Below are 24,775 nucleotides of genomic sequence, written 5' to 3'. Positions count from 1 at the left end.
GGCTTGGATTACCATGATATTGAATGGTTTACCTTGGAAATGAACAGAGATCATTCTGTCGTTTTTGAGATTGCATCCAAGTACTGATTCCTGCCCACAGTAGTAGATATAATGGTCATCTGAGTTAAATTCACCCATTCCAGTCTGTTTTAGTTTGCTGATTCCTAGAATGTTGATGTTCACTATTGCCATCTCCTGTTTGACCACTTCCAATTTGCCTTGATTCATGGACCTAACATTCCAGGTTCCTATGCAATATTGCTCTTTACAGCATCGGACCTTGCTTCTATTACCAGTCACATCCACAGCTGGGTATTGTTTTTGCTTTGGCTCCATCCCTTCATTCTTTCTGGAGTTCTTTCTCCACTGATCTCCAGTAGCATATTGGGCACCTACCAACCTGGGGAGTTCCTCTTTCAGTATCATATCATTTTGCCTTTTCATACTGTTCATGGGGTTCTCAAGGCAAGAATACTAAAGTGGTTTGCCATTCCCTTCTCCAGTGGACCACATTCTGTCAGACCTGTCCACAATGACCCACCCGTCTTGGGTGGCCCCACACAGCATGCCTTAGTTTCACTGAGTTAGACAAGGCTGTGGTCTGTGTGATCAGATTTAGCTCTTTTTCTGTGATTATGGTTTCAGTGTATCTTCCCTCTGATGTGCTCTCGCAATACCTACCGTCTTATTTGTGTTTCTCCTACCTTGGACGTGGGGTGTCTCTTCATGGCTGCTCCAGCAAAGCGCAGCCGCTGCTCCTTACCTTGGAGGAGGTCACTCCTCCTGACTTTGGACGTGGGGTTGCTCCTCTCGGCCACAGCCCCTGACCTTGGACATGGGGTAGCTCCTATCAGCCTCTGCCCCTGACCTCGGACGTTGGGTCCTTAACATTCAGTTCAGTTCAGTTGCTCAGTCATGTCTGACTCTCTGCGACCCCATGAATCGCAGCACACCAGGCCTCCCTGTCTATCACCAACTCCCGGAGTTCACTCACACTCACGTCCATTGAGCCAGTGATGCCATCCAGCCATCTAATCCTCTGTCGTCCCCTTCTCCTCCTGCCCCCAATCCCTCCCAGCATCAGAGTCTTTTCCAATGAGTCAACTCTTCCCATGAGGTGGCCAAAGTACTGGAGTTTCAGCTTTAGCATCATTCCTTCCAAAGAAATCCCAGGGCTGATCTCCTTCAGAGTGGACTGGTTGGATCTCCTTGCAGTCCAAGGGACTCTCAAGAGTTTTCTCCAACACCACAGTTCAGAAGCATCAATTCTTTGGCACTCAGCCTTCTTCACAGTCCAACTCTCACATCCATACATGACCACAGGAAAAACCATAGCCTTGACTAGACGGACCTTTGTTGGCAAAGTAATGTCTCTGCTTTTGAATATGCTATCTAGGTTGGTCATAACTTTCCTTCCAAGGAGTAACTGTCCTTAACATTAGCCGCCCCCTAAAAGTCCCTAGGTGTCAAGAACTAAGATCTTGAGAATGCTTAGAAAGATGAATTGTAATTGCCATCCATCCATCCACTTATTTATTTTTTAATCCGTATATCCACCCATCATAAATACTATTGCATATAAATCACTTACAGTACTGTGTGGCACACATTAAGTATTCAGTAGCTATTAATTATAATTACTGCCTATGGTACATACATATGTATGGTACACACATATATGTGTACCTATGGTACGTATATATCTTGCTTTCTAATTTAAAATTGTACAAATAATAAAAATAAAAATATATAATCACAGGGATTGCTACCACCCATATTAAACATAGTTAATGTTTTGGCATTTATTTTACCACTTGGGATTTTTTTGCCTATTTGTTTCCATTCATTCATTCATTTATTCACGTCATATTTTTACCTCTGAAGGAAAAACCCAAAGGACTTGAAAACAGGCAAATTGACAGAAGGAGTTTAAAAGGGTGAGCTTAATGTTTTCTCCCTGAGTTCACTCTTTAGCTAAGGTACATCTCTTCCTACAGATGTGAAAAAGCAGAGCAAAAAGAAGCTGCATGCGCATCTCCAAAAGCTCTTCCCATGGCAGCAGGATGGAAGTCCCTTTCTCCCCTTCCTTCTCAAAGTGAAAGTTTCTCAGTCCTGTCTGACTCTCTATGAACTATGCAGTCCGTGGAATTCTCCAGGCCAGAATACTGGAGTGGGTAGACTTTCTCCAGGGGATCTTCCCAACCCGTGGATGGAACCCAGGTCTCTCTCACATCGCAGACAGATTCTTTACCAGCTGAGCTAGAAGCTTCCTTCCTTCTCACTCTGGTAGTAAATGCTCAGGCTGATTTGTGTCCTGTCAAAATTTGTATGTGGAAATTCTAACCCTGGATACATCAGGACCTGACTTTGTTTGAAAATAGGACTGTTGAGTCTGTAATTACTTAAGCTGATGTCACACTGGAGTAGACTGGGCCTGTATACAAAGGGGAAATTTGAATGCAAATAGGCACACAGGGAGAACACCATGTGAAATGGGGAGGGATCCTGCCACAGCCAAGGAAGTACTAGAAGCTCCAGGGGAAGCCTGAGCAGACCCTCCCTAGTGCCTTTAGAAGGCATGTGGCCCTTTGATCTCAGACTTCTGGCATCCAGAACCATGAGCCCACACTTTTTCTTTTTTCTTCCTTTTTTTTTAACCAACTCAGTGTGATACTTTTTTAAGGCAGTCCTAGCAAACTATTACAGTTATGAATGAAATTAATCTCTCTCTCCAGCATTGCGTGTTTCTATTCTGCATCTACTTGGCAATACATTTTAGATGTTTTTCTGTGTCTTTGTTATTTCTGATAGTTATAGTATATTAATACATATATCATTATATGTATTATATAATATATAATGTATATACTGTATTGCAATACAATGTTAAATATAAAATATTTTTAAAATATTAATCAGTTCACAAAAATATAGTTTAGCGTAATAAGTTGTCTCTAGCTTACGTCAAAGTTTGAATTTTGCAGACTGACTTTATAACCTGGTTTAAATTCGAGGCTGTTACTCTTGTTAATTTTCATAACACCAGCTTATGTTATACTTAAATTCTCAACTAAGCTAACTTTTAAAAACATGACTGAATAATTTAACAAAAATTAAAATATAACCCCTAATGGCAGTTCTTTTTTGTGTATTCACACCCAGTTTTTACCTACATGCATATTTATTTTATCTATTTCTAATTCTGACATACATATATACAGTGTTCTATAATTGATTATTTAATCTATTAAAGCATATCCTATTTTAATATTACCTTTATGAAATATTTGAACTACCATATAATAATATATAAAATAAAATTTGTATATTCTAAGTATTATTGATGAAAAATTCTCCATTATTGAACATTTCTTTATAGCTTTACTCTTTTGGAAGTAATGTTGCAGTACCCCTGACTATTCTGAATAAAGACAAATATGTATTTGAAGAATAGATTAAAGGTTATGACATTTTGTTGATTTCCAGTAATTATTTCCTTAAGGACTATTTATAAGCAAAATAGCAGTGAAATTGACTAATTTCATATGGCAATTTAGTCTTAAAATTAGCATAAACCAGTAGAATAGAAAACAGTAATATAGGGATAAGATTTAATTCTAATGTTAAATTTCAATCATAAGCATTCTAATTTTCTGAATATATTGTGTACTTTGTCATTTGAATGCTCCTCAGCTTGCCTTGTGTTATTTGTCTGAATCCTTGTCAATTGACACTAACTTCTTTTCAGATATGTGTCTTGAACCAAAAGTACATTTTTCCTAGTTCAACAGCTTCATTATTTTTACCTTAATCTCCATCTGAGGTAATAATCTTGAGAACAAAAATATTTGGAAATGCCCTACGTATAAATCCCAAAAGAAATTCAAAATAAGAAGTCCATGTTATTTACACTTAAAAAACAAACTTTGGCTTTAGTCCTTTACCACATAAACCTAATGCAAAAATCAATAAAACGCCCTAGTTTCACAAATGTGATTTCTTTTTATCTTTACAATAAATAAAAACATGTTGAAATTAATGTTATAAGTAAACAGATTCCCAAGCTTTTCTTTCTGATGTTGAGCATCTACATCAAAGATGATGTAGAATCTTTGAGATAAAATAATGTGGATTTTTTTTTCCTTCTGATAAGCTGATAAGAGTTAATGGAAGAAGTTTGCATCAAGAAATGCTACTTTTGCATACTATAAATTGCCACCAATCACTCATCACTTGCAGCTTAAAGCTAGGAGGGAACTTGGAGTTATTCTAAAATTTTTCCTTGTAGATCCAATAACTTTACTGAGGAAATGTCATTAAACAAACAGATCATCTATTACAATTGAAGTGGTAGAGGAAGAGATAATATGCCATAGTCTGCATCATCAGTGTATCAGTGAATAAGTTTTGAGCTAACTAAGAGATGGTTAAAAATTGAGAGCTGTAAGAGACATCCAAAGAAGCCAACATAAATTATCAGCCATCCAGTTTATTGCCTCCTTTTGGAAATTTATTTATTTTATGACTAGTAATAAACTAAGGGTAAAGGCGGGTATTTTTATTTTAAAAAAGTATTGACATTTAGTTGCTTTAGGATGTTGCATTCGTTTCTACTATACAGCAAAATGAATCAGCTATATGTGTACATATACCCCCTCTTTTTTGTATTTCTTTCCCGTTTAGGTCACCACAGAGCACTGAGTAGAGTTTCCTGTGTTATACGGCAGGTTCTCATTAGTTATCTATTTTATACATAATATTAGTAGTGTGTGTGTATGTCAATCCCAATCTCCCAATTCATCCTATCCTCTTTTCCCCTTAAGATATCCATAGCTCTGTTCTCTACTTCTGCGTCTCTATTTCTGCTGTGTAAATAAGCTACATTTTTAAATGTACCATATCAAAGGCTGATTACCTGGAGTTGCATCATGTTGTTTGGTACCACTCATTTGGGTTACCAGTTAGCTTAGGACCATGTGTCTCATGGGTACTGAGTCTCAATTCCTCTTGTAACAAAATAGAAAGCAGTCAACTGAGAGAGTAGAGGTGTGTGGTTGTAGACCAGAGAGGAGGAAAGAAAGTGAGGGGTAAAACTGTATTTGTTGGGCTTCTGCTCCAGGTACTGGATGTCACAGGATCCTACTTACTGCTGTAAGTGGTTTCACTGGTCTTGTTAAAACATGGCAAATGTTTCAGTATGATATGCCCACCATCTGTAGAAATTCTAAATGGGAATATTTTTTTCAGACAAAATATAATAATATATTTAATACAGTAGCCAATTCCATGAACATTATTGTCCAGAAAGTAATAGCAGGTCAAAAAATAGTCAAGACCTATTTTAAGAAAAAATAGAATTTTTTAACAATGTAGCTTATCGTTCTTAATCCAAGCTTTGTATAAGTAATACAGACTCTGTGGTTGTTGTTCAGTCACCCAGTCATGTGCAACTCTTTGTGACACCATGGAGTGCAGCACGCCAGACCTCCCTGTCCCTCACCATCTCAGAAATTTTGCCCAAGTTCATGTCTATTGCATTGGTGATGCCATCCAGTCATCTCACATTCTGATGCCCTATATCCTTCTGCTGTCAATCTTTCCCAGCATCAGGGACTTTTCCAGTGAGTCCTCTATTTGAATCAGGTGACCAAAATATTGGAGCTTCAGCTTAAGCATCAGTCCTTCCAATGAATATTCATGATTGACTTCCCTTAAGATTGACTAGTTTGATCCCCTTGCTGTCCAGGGGACTCTCAGCAGTCTTCTTCAACACCACAATTCAAAGGCATCAATTCTTTGGCATTCTGCCTTCTTTACAGTCCAACTCTCACAACCATATTTGACCACTGAGAAGACCATAACCTTGACTATATGGACCACTGTCAGCAGTGTCTCTGCTTTTTAACCAACTGCTTAGGTTTGCCATAGCTTTCCTTCCACTGTTGTTCCTTAACTTTATTTCCCCATTCAGTTCAGTCACTCAGTCGTGTCCAACTCTTTGCGACCCCATGAACCACAGCACACCAGGCCTCGCTGTACATCACCAACTCATGGAGTTCACCCAAACTCATATCCATTGACTTGGTGGTGCCATCCAACCATCTCATCCTCTGTCGTCCCCTTCTCCTCCTGCCCTCAATCTTTCCCAGCATGAGGGTCTTTTCAAATGAGTCAGCTCTTCGTATCAGGTGGCCAAAGTATTGGAGTTTCAGCTTCAACATCAGTCCTTCCAATGAACACCCAGGACTGATCTCCTTTAGGATGGACTGGTTGGATCTCCTTGCAGTCCAAGGGACTCTCAAGAGTCTTCTCCAAGACCACAGTTCAAAACCATCAATTCTTCGGCGCTCAGCTTTCTTCACAGTCCAACTCTCACATCCATACATGACTACTGGAAAAACCATAGCCTTGACTAGATGGACCTTTGTTGTCAAAGTAATGTCTCTGCTTTTTAATGTACTGTCTAGGTTGGTCATAACTTTCCTTCCAAGGAGTAAGCATCTTTTAATTTCATGGCTGCAGTCACCATCTGCAATGATTTTGGAGCCCCTAAAAATAAAGTCAGCCACTGTTTCCACTGTTTCCCTATCTATTTGCTATGAAGTGATGGGACCAGATGCCATGATCTTAGTTTTCTGAATGTTGAGTTTTAAGCCAACTTTTTCACTCTCCTCTTTCACTTTCATCAAGAGGCCCTTTAGTTCTTCTTCACTTTCTGCATTAAGGGTATTGTCATCTGCATATCTGAAGTTATTGATATTTCTCCCAGCAATCTTGATTCCAGCTTGTGTTTCTTCCACCCCAGCATTTTCATGATGTACTCTGCATATAAGTTAAATAAGCAGGGTGACAGTATACAGCCTTGACATACTCCTTTTCCTATTTGGAACCAGTCTGCTGTTGCTTCCTGACCTGCATACAGGTTTCTCAGGAAGCAGGTAAGATGGTCTGGTATTCCCATCTCTTTCAGAATTTTCCACAGTTTACTGTGATCCACACAAAGGCTTTGGCATAGTCAATAAATCAGAAATAGGTGTTTTTCTGGAACTCTCTAGCTTTTTTGATGATCCAGCAAATATTGGCGATTTGCTCTCTGGTTTCTCTGCCTTTTCTAAAACCAGCTTGATCATCTGGAAGTTCATGGTTCACGTATTGCTGAAGCCTGGCTTTGAACGCTACTTTACTAGCATGTGAGATGAGTGCAATTGTGCGGTAGTTTGAACATTCTTTGGCATTGCCTTTCTTAGGAATTGGAATGAAAACTGACCTTTTCCAGTCCTGTGGCCACTGCTGAGTTTTCCAATTTGCTGGCATATTGAGTGCAGCACTTTCACAGCATCATCTTTTAGGATTTGAAATAGCTCAGCCTAAATTCCATCACCTCCACTAGCTTTATTCGTAATGATGCTTCCTAAGGCCTACTTGACTTCACATTCCAGGATGTCTGGCTCTAGGTGAGTGGTCATACGATAGTGATTATCTGGGTCGTGAAGATCTCTTTGTACATTAGCATCTTGGATATAGATAAAAGGATAAAATGGGAAGACGGGTTATAGTTATCCTGTCAATTAATGATTGTACTCATAATTTATTTGGGAGTATAGAAGTATTCAAACCATAAATTAAGATTATGAAGCATCTAATATGCAAATGAGGAAACTGAGGCAATTTTTTTTAAATCTTGATCTCACATCTTTGTATTATCATATACAATCCTTCTAGCTTTCTACAACTATTTTCTGGGACTCTGCACCAGAGTCAAGGTGTTTGGCAAATTATTTGTATACTTAATTTTCTGCAGTGAAATTAGGGTATATACTATTAAACCACCCTGTCACTTATATATGAATCACTTTCCTATGGCAACAAAACTTCTCAATGTAATATCATTAGCCTTTTTTTGCAAACAAGTCAAAAAAATGCTTGCTTTCTATAAGAAGTAATTGGACAAGGTAAGCAGAGTTGATATAGAATCCCCAAAGCACTTAGCATCACTTTCCTCTCCCTGAAACAAGTACAATAGAAGGTAAACTTTGGAAGTTTAAGACTAGTCAGTGTTCATGACACTATTTATCCTACATTTGTCACATGTAATTTTCTCCGGATACCTGATATTACCTCTCCCACCCATTTGGTTTAAAATTAATTGGCAGTCAATGACAGAGGGTAGACTCACTTAAACTTGCTGAAGCAAGCACACTAGCATCTACCAGAGTACATGTCAAGTTGTTCTCAGAATGCCAAGGGCAAAAATCTGTGCTGAGGGAGGCCGTGCGAGTGCCACTGTGTTGCTGGCTTCCTTCAACTCTTAATTAGCCTGCAGTGAGCAGAGACATGCTCTTGATTGGCTGTCCATGATGCCATTAGGCAGGGTCACTGACCTTGGCAACTCTAATATTTATCTCTGTAGAATTGAGTTGTGACACAAAAGGGCACTGCACAGGTGTTTCCAAGTTTTTTCTTTAAAAAAACAGAAATGTGGGGACCACAGGTATGCCATTAAAACTAACTATCAGTGTATATGGTGACCGGGGCAGGACACATTCCTTGTAGGGAGTAACCTACTTTGGGATCAGTTGCACCATGCTCCCTGCCATCTACTACCACTTGAGCAACATCATTTGTTATTTTTAGCCTGCACATACCAGCAGGTTAAATGATGTAAGGAGTAGTTCTTTTTGATAAGATCAGCAAGGATGCTAGAAGTAGACTGGGGAGAAATAACAGCAGCGAACTGGCCTCTTGACCACCAGCCTTATCTCCTGGATGAGTAAGAAGCCTGCAATTACATTTAGAATCTCTAACAGTCAGATAAGCAAAACAGGCCTTTGCAGACCCAGGTTAAAAGATTTGGTTGTGTGATACGATTTAATGCTAAATGAAGAGAGGTAGCAAAGGGAGACTAGTTCAGGAAGGGAGACAAAATCTCTGTAATGAATGAGCAACAGAAAATCTTCTGCAAAGGGAGAACGTAAACAAGAAATAATCTTCCAAGCACAGGACTTAAGCTTCTGCATTTTCTTTTTATTCCTAGCAGTGTGCACAGTGACAGCTGATATAGTACAAATTTCAGTGTATGTCAGATTGAGAGCTCCAGAAGGTTTATTTCTGCAGGAGATTAAGGTACAAATATTTCCAGATTAGTTTCAGGGTGGCAAGATCAACTCCCAGCATGAGGTCTCTGCCATCATAGAGATGCTTCATGGAAGTTTTTCTTCTCTCATAAATGAAGTGGCAAAATTGCTTCTTGAGGCAAATGGGAGAAGTCAAAAAGTAGTCTTGTTAGACGTCCTGGGGAGTGAGTGGCATGTTTTCTGAGCTGGATGGTCAGAATGCAAGAAGGATTTATTGTTCTCTGTGAAACTGGACAATCAGAAAACAGCTGACCACACCCATGTTCTACCAATGATGGCCTCAGAAAGAAACATTCCCACCCATTCTGTTATCACTGCAGCGAGTGTGCATCAAGAGAGCTGGAATGGAGATCGTTGTTATTAACACAGGTTGATCTTATGAAAGGTCACAGCCAGACTGTGCATGTGAACATACTGTCGGACATGCCACGGTAAATCCGTACAATTCATTTTAGTCTCAATTGCTCTGGGAAACCTATTTTTTGCCAGTTACAGAAAATATATGGTTCACTGACTACCATTAGTTTGAAAAATAAGAGATGATGTATTTTGACCTGAAAGAGGTAGAAGTTTGATCCTGTTGAAGCTAAAGAGCTAAGTACCTAACCTGTTGTTGGGGAAAAAGGCATGGTGTGAAGACAGCAAGCACTGTTCTCAAAGTACACATATTCAGAAGCAACCTTTTAAAATAAAACCCAGTAGAGAACTATTTAATAAGAAAATAATAAGGGAGGCAATCTGTGTACAATCAAGTGTTCTCTTCTTAGTATTGGATTCCATTTAGTAGGAGTCCTAGGTCACCTGGCATTTGGGTTCTGAGCAGGGATAACAATAAAGAAGGGCTTAGCTTGACACTTTACTATGTGGAGATATTAGGGGCCACTTGGCACTGATTGACTTAAGAGTTTTTATCGATTTGGCTATGGAAGGGATACTAGGAAGTCCACATAATACAGTTCCATTGGTTAAACTGCATCTGTCTCTGTGAATTTAGGCATGTAGAAAGCTAACGGGGCAGACTATGAGAAGTCCTTTGCTGTGTTCACTCATGGTTTAGGTTGCTTTAAGAAACAGAATGGTGCTCTGTCCATTAATTAAAACATCCTTTTTCTATAGAGAGGAACCTTTATGCAGTGTTTCTTTTTTTTAAATTAATACATGTTGCTTTACTTATGACATTAAGAAAGAAACATCTTATTGGTATCTACACTGTGGACTTGTGTTTTTCTATTTTGATGAAAAGCCAGCTCGATATGGAGGTGGGAAAGGGACAAGCCTCTCTCTGCTAAGCATCCAACCTTGCATATTTCTGATGTATGTGTCCTGTTTTTCCTCTGAGGACACATAATAGAACTCTTATAGCTAATGTATTGAATTATAAATGCAGAATATTTTCTCCATATAGCAGTTATACTTTTTTAACAAATCAGATTCATTAATCATAAGCATAATATTATAATCCTAATAGTAATCAAATTAAATATAATTCTGAGACTCCGCATACCTGGGTTCATGAGTGCTCCATGGTTCCCTTTTTTAGAAGTATTTATAGAGTGGACATGGGCTTCCCAGGTGATGCAGTGGTACAGGATTTGCCTGCCAATACAGGAGACACAAGAGACGCATTCTCGAACTCTGGGTTGGAAAGATATCGTGGAGTAGGAAATGGCAACCCACTCTAGTTTCTTGCCTGGAAAATCCCATGGACAGAGGAGCCTGGTGGACTACATTCTATAGGGTCGAAAAGAGTTGGACATAACTGAGCACACACACATAGAGTGGACTTAAGTATATTTGGTAAATGGTGGGAACATATTATATTTTTCAATGCCTTACTCTTCATTGGAGAAGTTGGAAAAAAGATTATTCTCATGCAGTCGTAAGTGAACTGTGACCACCCAAGCATATTTTTATACAAGGTTGATCCCACCAAAAACAGTTGAACAGGATATTACCAGTCATCCAAGAATCAACAAAAGATTTTAAACATCTTAAAAAATATACGTTGCCAGACATTTGAGTGGGATACACAAAATATGAGCATATAGACCATCCTTCATGAAATCACAATATAATTGGGGAAAGAAAAGAAATATGAGTGTGAGCAAAGTGCCAATACAAGAGATGAAGAGCTATTCAGTTAAGTAGAGATGATGTCATGAAGCAACACTTGACTGAAAGAATCATGAAAATAATAAATACTCTTAGGAGACTAGAAGAAAGGAATGTGGCCATGTACCATCCTTGACCCCCAAAGCAAATAGAAGAAAATGAATCTGAGTAGAATTATAAAGTATTGTTAGGACTTAAACATTTAGTTCAAAGCACAAAAAGTATTATAAAGTGAATGAATGTGAAAGCAGGATAATTTTAATGATAACAAGTCAGCTTTTTATTGAATACTTAACAGCCTCCGTATAATATTGATTAATCTTCATTACAACATATAAGATAAATTTAAGTCATGCAAATCAAAGGATTTAGTCACTGATTAGATGTAGGTAATAGAGGTATACGGAATGTGGAAGATAAACATTGGGAGAGATCACAAAGAATGTGTAGCTTTAACTGAAATTGATGTTTCTTGAAAGATCTGGTTCATGGGAAAGAAAACACAAGTTGTTTACGAGGTGATTTTTAGTGAATTGAAATAAGGTATTCCAAGGAGGATAATCCTCTAAGCAGTTAGAATTCCAGGGAGACTGAATTAAAGAAACAGAATTAAGTGTTGTCTGCCCAAGTGAGTAGCTGAAGTCACCAGAGTGGGTGTGGAAGCCTAGGGCTGTGGACTTTCCTTAGAGATGTTTTACATCTGGAGGGCAGTGAAACAAAGTGGGATTTCATTTTTCTCAGGTAAAGATAACTTATTAGAAAACAAGTTTCTCATGACACTGCTCAAAGGTCCACAGATCCACCTGGTAGAAATTAATTTTCAACAGGGACATGCAGATTAAGGACACCTGGAGAATCCCAGGGACAGAGGAGCCTAGTGGGCTGCCGTCAATGGGGTCACACAGAGTCAGACACGACTGAAGTGACTTAGCAGCAGTGGCAACAGCAGCAGAGACCACAAAAAATTGAGTGTAAAAGGACAGTGCTAGGTGTAGAGCAAGCAAAATTGGGAGCTTCATTTTTATTCCAGTGGATAATAGAGCATGTTATCAGGTTTTGTGTTGATTCCTTACAAAGCAGAGAAAGGCATCAATGGAGAGCTGTTAATCAAGTAATGTGGTTTTTGACCTCTGATATTGTATTTTTATTAGAGAAGGACTTCAACTGGAGAATACAAAATGTCTGTGGATGCCAAGAGAAGGAAAGTGTTTGACTCTATGTGTGTGTATGTGCTTGAGTGTGAAGCCTCATACACACACAAACACACCATGAAGTCTTCTCCTTTATTATCACACCAACATGGTAATGGAAAAGGAAAGCTTTTAATGGCCAAAAATATATAAACCAATATGTAACTTATGTTAGAAAAAAAGTGGGAAAAAAGTATCTACATCACCAATATTACTTTGAGATAATCATGGTAACATTTAAAATGGAAAAGAACTAGCCGTACTCTTCATTAGTAACATCAGGATGCATTCCGTAGAACATGAACATGAGTTTGTGAGGAACGTGAGGGTTTCAAATAAAGCAGGAAAGGAAATAAACTTCTTTCCTAGTAGAGATGTACAGATATACATGTTGATCATCAACGCTTCTGTAAACCTTTAGCTCTCGGTTTCTCTTAGAAGGTTTTGTACAAGTATTGTGAGTAACCAAGTTTAGCTGGAATCACTGGCACTTTAAATTTATGTTCTTTAATTATTAATAGAAGACCATGTTTGCATCCTAAATATTGTCTTTGTTTTATTTAGAGAAACAGTAAAGCATCAAAGAGGAAATGAAAATGGGATAAAATGGATCATCAGAATTTTTTGCTGCTTGATTCAGTACTTAATACAAGATACCCTTCCTTTCTGACTGAGAAAACAAACTGTCTTTGCTATCCACTCAGTGGACCAAGCCCCACTTAAGTGAATTCATGTATCTAAATCCAGTGGATTAAAACTCATGGAACTGTTACAAAAATAAAACAGAAAGCAAGCACTTTGAAGTGTTTTTGTGGAAACCACTTAGAATAGTATTTTGGGAATGCTGACTCTCAGGGAGAATTCCAGAGTGCTGATAGAACAATTCCAGTTGTTCTGACTTTTTAAAATAGTTTAAGAATAAATTTTAGAAAGTAAAGATGTCAGGTTTTTGTTATTTTTGTTTTGTTTTATTTATTTGCTAGTGATGAGACGGTTTATCTGTTCTTGTAAATTATTGGGCCTAAGTTCAGTACCTCTGGTATGTAACACAGGGTTCTGAGCCTGTAAAATCTTACCAAATTCTGGACTCTATAACCTCAATGGACTTTACATCCTAATAAAGGAATTAACATGCAATTATAATACCAGTTTGAATTTAATAAGCAGCACAGTAAAGATAAAGAAAAGGTGCTTCAGTATTCAAAACAAAAATGATAACTTTGACCTGTGGGAATTTGGATGACTTAACCTGTTTGGAAGGTGATAGTTGAAGGAATTTTATTTTACAATGTGGAGGAATGGAGAAAACAGTCAAAGTATACAGCCTGTATAATATGCAGCAAACTCATGCATGGAAAACCCAATTTGACTGAAGCACAGTTGCATGCCAGGGAGGGTAAGGCATATGATTGAAAAAGCCAGTTTGATTTTGACTGGACGTGGTCTTCTAAAGAAGGGAAAGCGCTGTGATGCACCAGAGGAGCAGGCAGTGGGAGTCTGGAGACTAGCATTCTAGTCTTATCCCTGAGCCTCTCTTACCCAGTGTTCTTGTGAATCATTTGACCTCCCAGGGATGGGTGCTTCAGCCTGGACGATTATGGCACCTGGTTGGAAAGTAGTGTGTCACTCACAGTGATTCTATACAGAGTGTTTTTATTCTAGGTTTGGGGTAGATGACCAAGTTAATGGTTGAATGCCAGATGAAACAGTTGGCTTATGTTCAGGAACCATATTTTATAAAGCTTTTGGATCTATAAATGGAAGAATTGTACTCACCCTGATGGAATGCTCACAATATGAGAAATAATTGTAAACTGAAAACTCCCATGAGAATAGTGAATTGCGTTGTATATCCCAGTTAACACTCATGCTGGGACATGAGCTGTTTATAATAGTGTATCTCTGTACGTATGTTGTGTGGGTTTGCTTTTCTTCTTTTTCACAGCACATTTAGTTGAATTTATTTGTTATGTATGATCAGCTTGGGCCTCTTTCCCAAGAAGAATAGAAATATGGAAGTCAAAGTTCTTTATTTTGAAAATCTAGTCAAAGGGCTGCCTTGAAATAACTATCAAAACTTGTATGTGTTCTTGCCACAACAGGAAAAAAAAATGCCGACTTTGGCTCCTAAAATAAGCCTAAAGGCATTTAACAGTTTCTCCAGGGGAATCAAGTTTCCAAATGTGATGGTTTTCAACACTCAGGGAGAAAGAGAGCAGAGCCAAAACCCAATGCAGTATCTGTCAGATGTTTTGGTGGAGATGGAGGATGAGAGATAAGGAGAAAAACAAATGAAAATACAATTTCAGACTAATTCTGCTTAATTATAGAAATAGAGAAAACTTGTATTTCTGCAAATGTCTTTCTTTTAAACTAATGACCAAACAGGTTGATTCTAACAATTTATAAAATAATGTTGAATGTGTTCTGAACCAGCTCAATATTTGACTTCAATCGTATGGGTTAACAATGGAAGAAAAAGGAATCCTCATTACTATTAGGAATTAAAGCTATGCATTTTCTTTAACTGCTAAATTGGAATTAAAAAATCAAATCATCTGAATATTCCATGTACTGTACATGAATTTATATTTCATTTAGATAAACTCTAGATCACAAATCTTGTTCAACTCTAGTCTTATGTGACCAAAATAAATCGTTATAATGTATTTTAGGATGTGAGTATGATTTCTTCAAATTATCAAATAAAAGTTTAGTTTCATTGGTAAAATTTCCAGTTTGTCAGTGCTTCCCTGGTGGCTCAGACGGTAAAGCGTCTACCTGCAATGCGGGAGACCTGGGTTCGATTCCTGGGTCGGGAAGATCCCCTGGAGAAGGAAATGGCAATCCACTCCAGCAGCCTTGCCTGGGAAATCCCATGGGCAGAGGAACCTGATAGGCTACAGTCCGTGGGGTCGCAGAGTCAGACGCGACTGAGCGACTTCACTTTCTTTCAAGGTATTTTAGTGTATTTGTTTCAAACTTCTTTATGACAAATGTGTCTATATTTGTAAACTTTAATATGGTAGTATATGTATTGACTAGTTTCTAATTAAAATTTAAAGCAGAAAAACCAAAGATATTTTGCTGAGTTCACCTTTCAATTTAGAAAATACTGCTGGTCAGCTCAGTGTTTAAGGAAAACGTGATGTGCTCCAGTTTTGTGGATCATTTCGTCCTGCATTTGTGCAACAGTTCTGTGTGACACATCAGCCATGGGTCCAGCTGATTGTAGTGAACGCTAGTTATACCCAGAGGATACTTTTATAGTGAAGCTTAAGAAAGAACAAAATATTACTATAAGCTGGGAATTAGCAAGCATTTTCTATAAATAACTAGGTATCAAGTACTATCATTTTTTAATTTCCAGGTCAAATGATTGCTGTCACAACTATACAGCCCTGCCATTATATCACAAAAACAGCCACATACAATGCATTTATGAGCAAATCTGGCTTTGTTCATATAAAAATTTGTTTATAGAAACAAGAATTGGACTGGTAGCAGCCTTAGATTGCCAGTCATTACTATAGATGACAGGCATATCCCAAAGTGAGTTCTGAGGAACTTTTGTCTCATGAGATGGTCATAGATGAAAAGGAACTTCTGGTCAAGTAACTCTGGGCAGTGCCACTTGAAATGCCACTTCCTTCTTTTATATAAATTCTGTCATCTTATTGAAGATTATGAGATGTCTTTTAATAAAATGAGCCTTCCACTTTGATTAACTCACTTCTTTTAAACAGAGACTTGGAATTATTTTTATCGTATTAACTCTTAAACATATTTTAGAATCCATTATTTAGAAGCAAGTTTACAAGTCTATAATTTAACTAATTATACAGGTTATCATACATATATCTTTATTCAAACTTTTTTTAGATTCCCAGTCAACTCATAAACTCCTCCACAAAAGTATCCAGGCTAAAGTCCCAACCTTCTTAACTTCTTGAGCTATTAAACTTATTCTGCCTTTTCCTAAATAGTCAAATGCATTACAGTTTAAGTGGACTCAAGATATATTTCCTTTGTGCTCACTTTCTCAATAAATGGATGAATGAGACAAACTTTCTCTCTCCCTTCTGGGTATTTATAATACCAAAGAAGTATAATGATGAACGTTATAATACTATATGATAAGAGCTCTAGTAAGAGAAATTCTGAATGTTGTTAAACCTGTGGCGGATTCATTTCGATATTTGGCAAAACTAACACAATATTGTAAAGTTTAAAAATAAAATAAAATTAAAAAAAAAAAACACACAGATGAGAAGTCAGTTCAGTTCAGTTCAGTCACTCAGTCATGTCCAACTCTCTGCGACCCCATGGACTGCAGCAGGCCAGCCTTCACTGTCCATCACCAACTCCCAGAGCTTACTCAAACTCATGTCCATCAAGTTGGTGATGCCATCCAACCATCAGATCCTCTGTTGTCTCCTTCTCCTCCTGCTTTCAATCTTTCCCAGCATCAGGGTCTTTTCAAATGAGTCAGCTCTTCTCATCAGGTGGCCAAAGTATTGGAGTTTCAGCTTCAGCATCAGTCCCTCCAATGAATATTCAGGGCTGATTTCCTTTAGGATTGACTGGTTTGCTATTGCAGTCAAGGGACTCTCAAGAGTCTTCTCCACCACAGTTCAAAAGCATCAATTTTTCGGTGCTCAGCGTTCTTCATAGTCCAACTCTCACATCTGTACATGACTACAGGAAAAATCATAGCTTTGACTACATGGACCTTTGTTGGAAAAGTAGTCTCTGCATTTTAATACACTGTCTAGGTTGGTGATAGCTTTTCTTCCAAGAAGCATGCGTCTTTTAATTTCATGGTTTCAGTCACCATCTGCAGTGATTTTGGAGCCCCCCCAAAATAAAGACTGTCACTGTTTCCATTGTTTCCCCATCTATTTGCTATGGAGTGATAGGACCAGATGCTATGATCTTAGTTTTCTGAATGTTGAGTTTTAAGCCAGCTTTTTCGCTGTCTACTTTCACTTTCATCAAGAGGCTCTTTAGTTCTTCTTCGCTTTCTGCCATAAGGGTGGTGTCATCTGCATTTCTGAGGTTGTTGATATTTCTCCTGGTAGTCTAGATTCTAGCCAGTGCTTCATCCAGCCCGGCATTTCTCCTGATGTACTCTGCATATAAGTTAAATAAGCAGGGTGACAATACAAAGCCTTGACTTACTCCTTTCCCGATTTGGGATCAGTCTGTTGTTCCATGTCTGGTTCTAACTGTTGCTTCTTGACCTGCATACAGATTTCTCAGGAGGCAGGTCAGGTGGTCTGGTATTTTCATCTCTTGAAGAATTTTCCACAGTTTGTTGTGATCCACACAGGCAAAGGCTTTGGTGTAGTCAGTAAGCAGAAGTAGATGTTTTTTGGAACTCTCTTGCTTTTTCTATGCTCCATGAGATGTTGGCAATTTGATCTCTGGTTCCTCAGCCAGAGATTTCTAAATCCAGCTTGAACATCTGAGAGTTCATGGTTCATGTACTGTTGAAGTATGGCTTGGAGAATTTTGAGTATTACCTTGCTAGCTTGTGAGATGAGTGCACTTGTGTGGTAGTTTGAACATTTTTTTGGCATTGCCTTTCTTTGGGATTGGCTTGAAAACTGACCTTTTCGAGTCCTGTGGCTACTGCTGAGCTTTCCAAATTTGCTGGCATATTGAGTGCAGCTCTTTCACAGCATCATCTGTAAGGATTTGAAATAGCTCCACTGCAATTCCATCACCTCCACTAGCTTTGTTCGTAGTGATGCTTCCTAATGTCCACTTGACTTTGCATTCCAGGATGTCTGGCTCTAGGTGAGTGATCACACCATCGTGATGATCTGGGTTGTGAAGATCCTTTTTGTACAGTTCTTCTGTGTATTCTTGCCACCTCTTCCTAATATCTTCTGCTTCTGTTAGGTTCATACCATTTCTGTCCTTTATTGAGCCCATCTTTGCATGAAATATTCTGTTGGTATCTCTAATTTTCTTGATGCGATCTCTAGTCTTTCCCATTCTGTTTTTTCCTCTATTTCTTTGCATTGATCCCTGAGGAAGGCTTTCTTATCTCTCCTAGCTATTCTTTGGAACTCTGCATTGAAATGGGTATAGCTTTCATTTTCTCCTTTGCCTTTAGCTTCTCTTCTTTTCTTAGCTATTTGTAAGGCCTCCTCAGACAGCTATTTTGCATATGAGAAGTACTAAATCATAATTAAGAGGTCAGAAAAGACTTTCAAAGGAAGCCCATCTATGTATAATTTTCAAGCTAGCTACAGAGAAGTGGAGAAGCAGCAGGAACAGAGATAAGGAAGCAAGATTGCCAGACCTATTAAGCTGACATCAGTTCTAGATGTCTGCCTCAGAGATGCGTGGGGGTTTAAATTAAGCAGGTCTTTCCTGATTCTCTAAAGTTAGTGAAGATAAGTGGAAAGTTGGAGAGAGAAGCTTGATCATGTTAGTATGCTAATCATGTAGCTGTAGCGGAAATGAGGAGGATGGATCAGAGGGTGCTATGCTGCTTAGTAATGGGACTTTTCTTCAGTTACTCTATAATTTTCCCAGGACATCTACCACTGATGACCCATTACTCAGATCGTTCCTCAGACAAGCAACATGCCACCCAGCTTCCTATGTTCTGTTGAGAAACCAGGAGTCAGGTAATATTTTTTTCCCTACAGCCATCTGCTTTAACATTAAACTCTATTTGAAGATACTGAAAAATTCAAAAGAGTGAAAAAATAAATATTTTTAGAAAATTCAAAGGAGACTTTACTACATATTTGCCTTTAGACAAAAGTTGACACCCTGAGGCCAGCCTGACTGCTGCACCTGAAGGAAATCATGGACTGTGAAGGCAAACCTGGGCCGTTTCCTCAGCAACAGCAATTAACCTGGAAGAGCTTTCCTTTAGGTCTGTTTTAGACAACAGAACTGGTGGGCATACAAACAGACACAGGTGTAATTACAGACCCTTTGTGTCCCTGTTCACCTGCACTGTTCATTTACAAACGCATGAGTTATTTCTGGAATTTATTCTTAATTAGAATGTAGCATAATGTTGTATTTGCTGAATAACAGTGTATGAAATATGTCTACTTAGCACAGTGAAGCATTTACAAAGATGTGAAGGTTTTTTTTTTTTAAATTCTTTTCTTATATAGTACAAATTACTCTCTGTCAGCAGCTGGACCCTGGAATATCATGCGTGTGTGTGTCTGTGTGTGTCTCTGTGTGTGTGAATATACACACACATATGTGTGTATATGTTTGTGTGTAGACATAAATGTATATATCACAATCATATATATTCACAAAAACATATATACACATTTATATGTATATTCTGAAGGAGATCAGCCCTGGGATTTCTTTGGAAGGAATGATGCTAAAGCTGAAACTCCAGTACTTTGGCCACCTCATGTGAAGAGTTGACTCATTGGAAAAGACTCTGATGCTAGGAGGGATTGAGGTCAAGAGGAAAAGGGGACAACAGAGGATGAGATGGCTGGATGGCATCACTGACTTGAGGGACGTGAATCTCAGTGAACTCCAGGAGTCGGTGATGGACAGGGAGGCCTGGCGTGCTGCGATTCATGGGGTCGCAAGGAGTCGGACATGACTGAGCGACTGATCTGATCTGATCTGATCTGATGTGATGATTGGTGGTGGTTTAGTTGCTAAGTCATGTCCAACTCTTTGTGACCCCAGGCACTTCTGTCCATGGGCTTTCCCAGGCAAGAATACTGGAGTGGGTTGCCATATCCTCCTCCAGGGCATCTTCCCAACCCAGGGATCAAACCTGGGTCTCCTGCACTGCAGTCAGATTCTTTAATGAACTGAGCCACCAGGGAAGGCATGTGTATATGTAATATACATGATTTTATATACTGTTTCTATAGTTTATTCTGACTAGTTAACATGCTGAGACATGTAACTTATAATGTAAAAACTGAAGAGTATGTGGACTTTTGTGGTTGTGATAGAGGATCAGGGACAAAGCCATGGGTTAAGCTTTTGGGGAGTTAGATCAAAGAGGAGCTTCCTTGGAGCTCCGGTTAATATCAACAAAGCAGAAGCAATACATTTCTTCTCTGAACATTTTCCTAGTTTCTTTGAGTATGCTCATCGTGGCTACCAGACTCATTCCTCAGTTGTGTGAATTCAGGAGAAAGTAGCATCTCTTGGAGGAAATGGTGCCAGAGCTTTGAAGTAGCACAAGTCTGTCACTAGAGTCTGAAGCATTTCCACTACCATTGTGACTGCCCCACTTGAAGGCTTATTATGAGCTAGAAATACAGTTAAAGATCATTTAAAAAAAATGATTTCTGTTGATGAAAAATCTGCCTTCATGCATTCAGCTTGGAGTGAGGAAGACTATTTGGAACAGTATTTTACTGTATTTATGCAGGCAAATTTACTTTTTAAAAGTATGCAATTTTACTTTTAAAAAGTAAAATTAAATTTACTTTTTAATTGGAGTACAATTACTTTACAATATTGTGTTAGTGTCTGCTGCACAAAAGTGAATCAGTTGTATATATACATGTATCCCTTAACTGTACGCAGGTTATTCTTTCTCATCCATCAAGATTAGTGGTTCCCAAGTAGCTTTGGTTTTCCTCTAGTAGAGCTTCCATAAGATAACTTGAGATACAGTCTGAGCCTGCAACGATGCTAGCAAGAGTCAGATGAGAGCTTATGTATATTTACAGTTATAGAAACATAGGCAGCAGGGGGACATATTTCATCATATTTTTTCTACACTTGAAAATATTTTCCTGAAACTTGCAGCCAAGGTGTAGTAAGTGAGTGCTGTGAGGCAATAAAATAAAAACTTAAACTGTGAGTAGAAATATACTTTAACAGAAGTCATGGAATTAAATCTTCTTGAAATAACTACAACTATTTAGAACTTCGGTTGGTTGGTTGCCGCATCTCTGAAATAGCTTCAAAGTTTGTTATCACTTATTAGAGTTCTTTTATCAAAAATATTTCTGTAGGTAATTCAACTATTTCTTAGTTTCCTTAGATAGCTAGGCTTTCTACACTTTATTTTACCGACAGCAGGCCCAGACTGCTAACTTATGGAGGAAATTTGATGTCATGAGAAAATACGATTATCTACTATTACATCTATTCCCACTTTCATGTTTTTCTGCTGTCTTACGTAGGTCTCACATTTTTTTTGCAAAGAGCTCATGGTGATAATAAATGAGAAATTTAGGGAAAACCTGGGTGTTATATTTTTAGCATACAAGAAATACAGAATTCTGGCTTTTTTTTTTTCTTCATTAAGAAAAGCAGGATAAACTTATTTTTTTTCCCATACCTTAACTTGTCTATTCAACAATCTAATTTTAGTTAAGTTAGAGCAAAATAACAACATTGTCCATGTGGATTGCAGTCTGGGCATCCAGGATGCAATCCTTTTTTTTTTCTGCATAATATTTCCTCTGACCAGTGTGTCTCCTCAGAGCGCACTCTCATGATCACTGAACTTTCCTGGAAACATGGTGGCATGCCATAGATACACATCCGCGCTGGCAGCACATGTGCACATATCTTTCAAGGAGGATAGGTCCGCTGTGGCTACAACCAGAACAGGATTGTTTTTCAGTCTTACTCTCAGAATAGGAATTGATGCGGCATCAGCTTTATCTCGAAATAATTAAAGACTTACAGGAAGGTTACAAAAAAGGGTACAGAGTTCCCCTTCATGCCACTTCTCCTAATGCTAACATCTTGTTGTTGTTGTTGCTTAGTCACTAAGTCGTATCTGACTCTTTGCTACCCTATGAACTGTAGCCTGCCAGGCTCCTCTATCCATGGGATTTCCCAGGCAAGAGAACTTGAGTGAGTTGCCATTTCTTACTCCAGGGGATCTTCACTACCCAGGGATCGAACTCACGTCTCCTGCAATGGCAGGTGGCTTCTTGACTTCTGAGCCACCAGGGAAGCTATAGTGCATAGCCATAATATAGTGGTCAAAAGCAGGAAAGTGATATTGGTGCCATTCAGTTAACTAAACAACAGGCCTGATTTGACATTCACCAGTATTCTGTTTTGTTTTGTTTTAACAAATGTCCTCTTTCTCTTGTAAGATCTAATCCAGAAACCTCACCTTGTTTATCATATTCATTTGTCCACACTTTTCATGACAGTTCCTTAGTCCTTCCTTGCCACTGATGATCTTAACACTTTTGAAGACTCCTGGTCAGTTATATTGCAGCATCTTACTCAGCTTTTTCTCATGATCACCCTGAGCTTCCACATCACTGTCAAGTTGTCACTTAGACCACACATGAATACTGTGTCCCCCGCAGTGCTGTGTGGCCAAGGAGGCTCCAGGCCAGCATGACCTGGCTCTGATGATGTCAGCCTTGACCCACTTGGTTAAGAGGGGGTCAGCTAATTTTCCTCATGTAAAATTACTCTTTTCTCTACTGCTACTGCTAAGTCACTTCAGTCGTGTCTGACTCTGTGTGACCCCACAGACGGCAGCCCACCAGGCTCCCCCATCCCTGGGACTCTCCAGGCAAGAACACTGGAGTGGGTTGCCATTTCCTTCTCCAATGCATGAAAGTGAAAAGTGAAAGGGAAGTCGCTCAGTCGAGTCCGACTCTTAGAGACCCCACGGACTGCAGCCTACCAGGCTCCTCCATCCATGGGATTTTCCAGGCAAGAGTACTGGAGTGGGATGCCATTGCCTTCTCGGCTTTTCTGTACAGTCTTAGCTTTAGACAAAGACACATGTATTTCTTTTACATTTACTAAATTTTGTATATTCACTATACTCTTTTATGCCTCAGTTTTTCTGCCTGAGAATTATAATACTGGAACCTTACCCTCATCCTAGTATAAAGTTAATAACACTGTCCTTTGGAGGTTCTCAGATAAAGGCCACTTTATAACTGGAAATGATCACTCTATTGCATTTTAAATAAGAACATAAATAGAATGGTTAAAAGTAGATTGGCAGCATGTGCTCACTTCACACCCAGAACTAGAGGGACATCTGTTATATATGTGGCAGGCCAGGCCTGAAATCTGGTTCTCTGAGAACCAACTAGTGTTTGTTCAATTTGGCCGAAGTCAGCCTGATGAAACAAAGAGCACGTCGATCACATTCTATCTATTTTGGCCATAGAACTAACCCACGAATAACCACTCATTGATCAGGGCAACAAAATACTTTTTAAAAACTGTCACATTTGACATTTCTGCTGTTCTTGTAAGGGAGGAAACTGTACCTTGGCATGCCAACGATTCTGAATCCTTATGCAATAAATCAGCTTCATCAGTTTGTGTCTGATGATGAAGAATCCCCACCAATGCAGAGAAAGGCAGCCTTTGCACAGAGGTTTATCAGCTGTCTCCTCTATTTTCCTTTTGGAATGTCCCTACTGTTGGGCCTGACACAATATGCTAAGGGGAAATTGGGCACTTACAGGTCTAGCCGAAAGCAGTGGAAGGAATACCAAAGAAGTATCTGACTTACTTGCCTCCCCAAGCTTCACTTTCTTATTTGACAAATGAGAATAATCATATACTTCTCTCCTTAAGTTATTGTGAGGATTAGATAGTTCATGTAACATCTTTGGATAGTAACAGACATAGTAAGTCCTCAAGAAAAAAGAACAACAAAAAAAACCTCCTTTTCTTTGTCTACCTTTCTCTACCATCTTGCATACTGATGGATAGTACTCTGCTTAGTCGCTCAGTCGTGTCTGACTCTTTGTGACCCTATGAACTATAGCCTGCCCAGGCTCCTCTGTCCACAGGGATTTTCCAGGCAAGAATACTGGAATGAGTTACCATGCCCTTCCCCAGGAGATCTTCCCAACCCAGGGATAGAACCCAGGTCTCCCACATTGCAGGCTGATTCTTTACCATCTGAGCCACCAGGGAAGCCCAAGATACAGATAGATCTGAGAGCAAAAAAAAAAAAAAAAAAAAAGTAAGGAGGTGAGCACTTGCTTAAATAGTTTTATATAATATGCAGCGCATTTCTGGAAAACTGTGCTATGCCAAAGAAGAATTCAAAAGAGTTTGTCAAATCATCTGGAAATCGCCTAACATCTGCTTGCAGACCTTGTCTAAAAGACAATGATACCGAGATATGTTTACAGGAATTTAGCTTTTTCTTCAAGAAAATGATCTCCATGGGAAAATAAACTGGAAAGTGGACTAGAAGGCAAGTTCCATGATGACAGGATCTACTTTACTGTGACATCCAGTGCCTAGCACCGTGCCTGACATATTGCATTTATTCAACAAAGATTATTTAGATGAATATTGCTATATATTTCTATAAATTAATAGCACAGGATCTGGAATGTACAGTTTGTTTAC

At 38.7% G+C, this 24,775-nt stretch overlaps 1 protein-coding gene across 10 annotated transcripts in view; it reads left to right on the top strand.

Annotated features, from left to right (window-relative positions):
* LOC147348220 (contactin-4) overlaps positions 1 to 24,775 on the top strand; it is a 1,019,923-nt gene that overhangs the window by 462,019 nt on the left and 533,129 nt on the right. For 2 of the 10 annotated variants that reach the window (XM_086366639.1, XM_086366643.1), the window contains one exon: positions 18,986 to 19,080. The exons of the other annotated variants lie outside the window; for them this stretch is intronic. The gene's annotated coding sequence lies outside the window, so the exon portion shown is untranslated. The remainder of the gene's footprint in view (positions 1 to 18,985; positions 19,081 to 24,775) is intronic. 10 annotated transcript variants of the gene reach the window in all.

Source organism: Bos grunniens, chromosome 22, assembly GCF_055505025.1.
Source record: "Bos grunniens cultivar Pamir isolate PY7600 chromosome 22, Bosgru_T2T1.0, whole genome shotgun sequence".
Taxonomy (NCBI): Eukaryota; Metazoa; Chordata; class Mammalia; order Artiodactyla; family Bovidae; genus Bos; species Bos grunniens.
Note: the sequence above shows the minus strand (reverse complement) of the source record. Positions and strands in the feature narration are given on the sequence as shown.